Here is a 6000-nt window from a genome sequence, read left to right on the forward strand (position 1 = left end):
CCCAGGAAGAAAGCAAATCTCTTTCTCCTCTTCTGCTTCTCTCTCTCTCCCTGTCATGCATCCTGTTCCTGGGAGGGGCATCCCTTAGGAAGAGTGGGTTGATTCTCCACCTCTTGGTCATCAAATTCACATTAGCACTTTGAAGGAAAGAAAAAGAAAACCATTGCTGGCTGCACATACACAGCTGGAAATGCTGCAATGGCCATTTAAAACTCACCAGTTTTACTTGTCTAATTATTGCTTGGAAAAGCTCGGCTAATATGAAGAATAAAAGCACTTATCCCAAATCTGGCCTTAGTAGGCAATTTTAAGTGCCTTAATGGAGCTTAAAAGAGATACTGCTTTCTCTTGTTTGAAAATGCACTTTAATAGAAATTACACACATTTGAGGATTTTTCTGATTGACTACAGGTGGAAAAAAAAGCACAGGCTTGTATTACATTGTTATGCCATATAAGCACCTTGCATAATTGCCTTAGCCCCAACATAATTTTAATTATGTTAGAATTAGTGCAAAGAATTTTATCTGAGACTCATGTAAATATTTTGTGTTCTCAATACTTTGATGTGCCTAGAAAGAGATTAAGGTTTGCTTTGATAATTAGTCTGTTGTATGTGGCCAAAAATTCATTACAAACACAGTTAATTAAGCTGTCAACAAAGCTTTGGTCTCCAGCGGGTGAGAATAACTCAATAATTTTGTTTGGCTTGACAGGGGATTTTCATTTTATCGCTATCAACCTCAGCCGTCCTCAGAGGCCTGTGGCAGAGCGGCATTTTCCTGGAGGCCACGCAGAGCCGTACAGGACATGGTGCATGTGGTGCCACCCTAGGGCTGCAGCACAAGGGAAGGAAATGTCACATCTGAGCTGCAGCAAAGCAGGGTGCCACTCCAGATGACGGCATCATGGCTCTGTGCCATAGAGGAGAGGTGAGTAGGGGCACCCGTGCTGGGACTGGGGAAGTAAAAGATACCGATGTTTATCCTAATAGAGTTGTCTGGTCCTTCTGGGTAATGAGAAGCCTCTTTTCTGGTCCTCCTGGGGGATGAGGAGCCCCTTGCCTGGTCCTCCTGGGGGATAAGGAGCCTCAGGGCTGGTCCTGATACTTGGAGCTGCTAAAAAATAGCGTGGAGAGCCCACCTTGTATATGGGCAGGTGGGCTGGAACACTTCTACTGACTGTTCATTTTGTGGGTCCAGACAGGGACCAAATGCTTTCATATACTTTGGGAATACAGCTCATGCCATAGGAAATCAAGGTCTTTCCCCCAAACATTCTTCCCCTGTTGAAGGATCTCTTCAGGTGGGCTTTAGCCTGGCACGAGCCCTCTGTACCCCTGCAGCACCCTCCCCCAGTGCCACCACCATGGTTCGGTGGGAGCAGAGACCTCTTGTACCATGACTGCCCTTTGGGCTGGTGCACTGTACCCCATCCTTTGTGTCTGAGAGCTGCAGCTGCCACCAGGCTTGGTCCCAGGTAGGTGACAGGGAGCCCCAGGAGGAGCATGGGTTTGGGGCATCACTCAAGGACCAAACATTGAGTACCTCCAAGTGAATCATTTCCATTTCAAAGAGCCCTTTTGTTTTATCTGGCAATTAGCTTGCACCCTCTGTAGAAAATGACTTCATAAATACCACCGAGCTCCCAGCCAATCTCCCTTTTTAAATATATTTTAAGTGCATGATTAATACACTTTCCCAGCCCCTGTCTGGGACTGTGCGGGGAGGTCAGGGAGCAGGTAAATGAAAGAAAATGGCTTCACTCGGCATTGACTGGGCTATTAATCACTGCCCATTTTCTATAAATCATGGCAGATGGCAGAAACAGGCAGGTACTCATGGGAAATGACACACTGTGCATGACGGGAATCACGGATCACAGCAGACACTAGAAAAGAAGAGGTTACTCCTCGCCCTGCTGTCCCTGGTAGAGGAAGGCCACTTGCACTGCACCTGCGATTCACCTCCGCCTGACGGCTCTCCCCTGTAAAAATGGATATAAAGTTTGCAGGAGCCCTGGAAAAATCCCTGTGTCGCAGCTGGGCTGGATGGGCCCGTGTGGGGATGTGTCTGTTTCTCATCAGGCGCAGAGGCAGTGGTGGGGAGGGTTTGCAGCGTGTGGGTAGTGAGTGTTGGGGAGGATGAGTCTGAGCGTTAGCATCTTTTAGCCACTGTGGTGAGGGATACCTTTAATTGGAGAAACCAAAATTTTTCTCCCAACACTGAACACTCATTGCTGCTTTGCCTCAGAGGAGATGCAGATGGGAAATGTGTGTGAAGAACTTACACTGATAAAGCGAAGAGGACAGGTAAATCCTAAAATGAGCATGCATCTTGTGGCAGCTTTCATCCAGGTACTTTCTATGCTGTACTCTTGGTGGATGCCCTTTGCATGCCTGGGAAATGTGGGCTCTCCCCCCCTGAAGTGGGTGACCCTCCCCTAATACCTCCCTGCAAGGTTCTGGGAGTCGTGCTCCCAAACCCTGTGCCTGTAACGAATCTATACCAGCAGCTTTGGGTGGTGGAAAGCAGCTACTTTTGTAGGACGACACACGATGGTGTATGTATAAATTATATGGAGACTGTATGAAAAATAAGGCAAATACAATTCATGGCCTCTCCTCTCCTGAATGTTGCCAGTCCCAGTGAAACCAGTTGGAATAATCCACTGTTGTATTTGGTATTTCTTCCCCAAGGAACAGGATTTTTCCCGTCACCGCTCTTTTTCACCAGAGAGGCATGGGGATGCATTTTTCCCTCCTTAGATGCAAGGAGAGCTTATATGTTGAGCTAATCAGTTTTGCTTCCCAGTACCCTTGTGTTCCCCTGCTGACCTCAGCCAGACCTGCAGCTGGACGCCCTTGGTGCTGCTCAGCAAGGAGAGCAGCATCACTGCCCGCAGCAACTCCTGCACAGCTCTCACCTCCAGTCCTGGTACTGCACAACAGCAACAGCTCCCTTTTTGCTGGCAGAATAGTCAGAACAGCAAAATGGGCCTGTGCCAGGCAGTTTGGGCTGGGGCTCCTAGCTAAGGCACCACCAGTGTGGAGAAAAAGGTGCAGAGTGGGGAAAACTGGGGTCATCTGTTCCAGATCTGTCTGTCCTGTCAGTGGGGAAAGGGGTGGACAAAGGTGGGGAGTGGACTTTGTAAGCTGGTTTAAGACTGATGAAGGACAGCTCACATCCACCCCTGTGAAGGTTGATATGGAGAACAGCTCCCCAAGAGGCACGGTGGGTGGCTGAGTGTGCGAGGGTGAGCGTGCACCGGTGGGCTGGCCAGGTGGGCATGAGGGCGAGTGAATGTGGGTGTTAGAGGGACTTGCAGGGTGACGGACCCAGAAAGTGAGCTGGGAAGAAGTGTGTGACCTGCAAAGGAAGAAACAGCTTCAAAGAAGCCAAAAGGGCCCCTATAGAGAGGGAGATGTGAAGCAGAAGACATGTGAGATCTGGAGAGGAGAGATGAATATGCCGTAGCCAAGAAAGCTTCACATTATAAAAAGCAGGCGGGGTGATGGAGAGGATGGCATGGGGACTTCAAACACCAGCTGGGTGGCCCTGGCTTTCGCTGAAGTCATATTCCCCAGCCCAGGAGCTGCTCAGGGATGTCGCGTGGCTCCCACTGCTCCCGCCAGCACAGCTGGATAGGGCAGGGAGGAGGGCTGGTCGCCTCCACAGCCAGCTACATGCAGATGTTTTCCAGTGGGGGAAGAGGAGCGAGGGCGTAGCTTGAAAGGAAAGGGAAAAATTGTAGCGGGACCTGGAGAAAAACTGCTGCTGAATGAAACCCTGCAATCAGGGGCTGTCTGCGGCAATACACGGTGAAAGCCAGGGTTTTTTTTTTTGACATTGGGGCCTTCCCCCCACGCAGTATGTTATTTAAACCGGATGTTTCTCACCCCAAACAGGCGCTGTTTGGCTGCACTGGGCTCCCCAGCCACCCCGCGTCCCCGCTGCCCTGGCCGTGGCCAGGCTGGAAAATCTGCGAGGAGCACTGGGGGGGAGGGCTGAGTCCACCAGCCCTTCCTGATCCCCCCCCCAGCTCCCCCGCAGGCCTCACGGGGGCCCAATATTTGTGCATGTGTGTTTTAACACGGCATATGGTCTTCATTACATGCAGACTTCTCACTTCCATAATTATACCATGATGGGAGTTCCTGTCAAAGCCATAAAGCAAATTCTCTTCCCCCGCCCCATCCCTCCGCCCCCACCAGCCCTCCCCATAAAACTTGCAGGGGTCTCCAGTTTGCAAGGAGAACCCCCCTTTGGCGGTCACGCCGTTAACCCTTTGCCTCCTCCATTTCGGCAGCAGTTGGGGAAAAGACCAGCTGTCTCCATTGGCGCTTGCTTCCCCGGCGAGGGGAAGGGGGTGTCCGGAGTTTGGCTGCGTGAGAGAGCGTAGGGAGCCAGCGATGCCTAAACCCTGCTGGGGGAGTGGGGAGGCAAGTGGCAGCCTAACCCAGCTCCCTTCTTGCCCGCTTTCTCATCGTACATGAAGCGTGCCGAACCCACCAACCGCTGAAATACAAGCCCCTCTGGGTAGCGCATGGCAGCTGTTTAACAACATGCTGCAACACTACCCTACAGTTTAGGACAGGAAATTAAGGCGGCTGTATCTGCAGGGGGAATTTAAGTACACAGACTGCAATTACCTGTGCCGGAGTTTGGCCAGAGCCCCGCTCCTCCAAGCGCCGCCACGGGGCCAGACTCCGATAGCTGGTGTTCAGGTGCTGTGGGGCCATCGCAGCTCCTGAGGCTGTGGGCAGCCCGGGGCTTGGTCTGGGGTGGCTGGAGGCAGAAAAAACATGGACAATTTATGCGCCAGTGGGAAATTCAGCTTTTTTTTTGGGGGGGTGGGGGGAGCCTTCTGCATTGAGAGGCATTGAGATGCTGCAAATTTAGGTGCCCTTTTGCTTGGTGATTGTCTGGAAAACAGGCTTGGATAGTCCCTCTTTGCAGTAGAAATAGTGAGTGCTGGGGGGGACAACTTCTCCCCGCCATGCCTTGCTGGCCCCTAAGCCACGGTGCTGCTAAGAGGCAGGAAGGGACCCATCACCCCAGCGCTGCTGTGGCCTTTGGGGCCATTGGGATGTCCTCCGTGGGAATGGGTAGACAAAAACTGACCAAAAGGCTGCAAAGGGCATCACGCGAGTGATCCTACTCAGCACCATGCTTGCAGTGGTGGGAAAAATCTGGTTTCCCACTAGGTGGTAGAGAAGAGCTTGGCTGAAACTCCTCTTGCTTCTCAGCTAAGCACAAGGGAAAGGGTATGGTATAAAACTGAGCCGCCCTGCTTTAGCTGAGAGTCCAGCAGACCTAAGTAAAGCAGGGGTGCTTAGTGCTTAGCTTAGGTGCTGCTGCAGAGGGCTGGGGGAGAGGCAGGGAGCGGGCGAGTGCTGAGCGGGGCACGGGTGCCAGCAGCCCAGCAAGCACCACGTCCTGCTCGCCACTGGCCCTGCTGTGCCAGGCACAGGCGGCATGTGTTTTGACACTTGTGGGTGTTTCATGACCCTTTACTGGTTGGTCTTGGGAACTATGGTTTGAAATGGGCTGTATTATTAAAAAGAAAGTGAGAAAGAGTGAGAAAATGTTCGTGCTGATTGCAAGGGGGCCTGGCATCACCACAGCCCATCAAGGAGCTGTTGAGCTTCACCTGTTGTCCACGCTGCCTGCTTACCGTGTGTCAGCACCTTTAGTGTTTTCCACCGATGTTAACTCCCTGTGTCTCCCATTTTTCCTCTCCCACAAGTCAAATGCATCTGTGTTGGCAGCAGTTTTAACCAGGTGCATGTGATTTTTTCTGAGGTAGGATTCATACACAGCCTGGATGGAGAGACGAGCAGGTTGCCAGGAGGAGCTGTGCCACTCCAGGAAGGTGTCGTTTCCTATTGAAATTGCCTGTGCTCCCACTGGCAGCCCAGGGCTGGGATTCACAGCTGGGATTCGCAAAGCCTGGGCTGCTTCGATGCACCCTGGAAGATCAGAGGCATGGCAGATGCCTC

Source organism: Falco naumanni, chromosome 8 (assembly GCF_017639655.2).
Source record: "Falco naumanni isolate bFalNau1 chromosome 8, bFalNau1.pat, whole genome shotgun sequence".
Taxonomy (NCBI): domain Eukaryota; kingdom Metazoa; phylum Chordata; class Aves; order Falconiformes; family Falconidae; genus Falco; species Falco naumanni.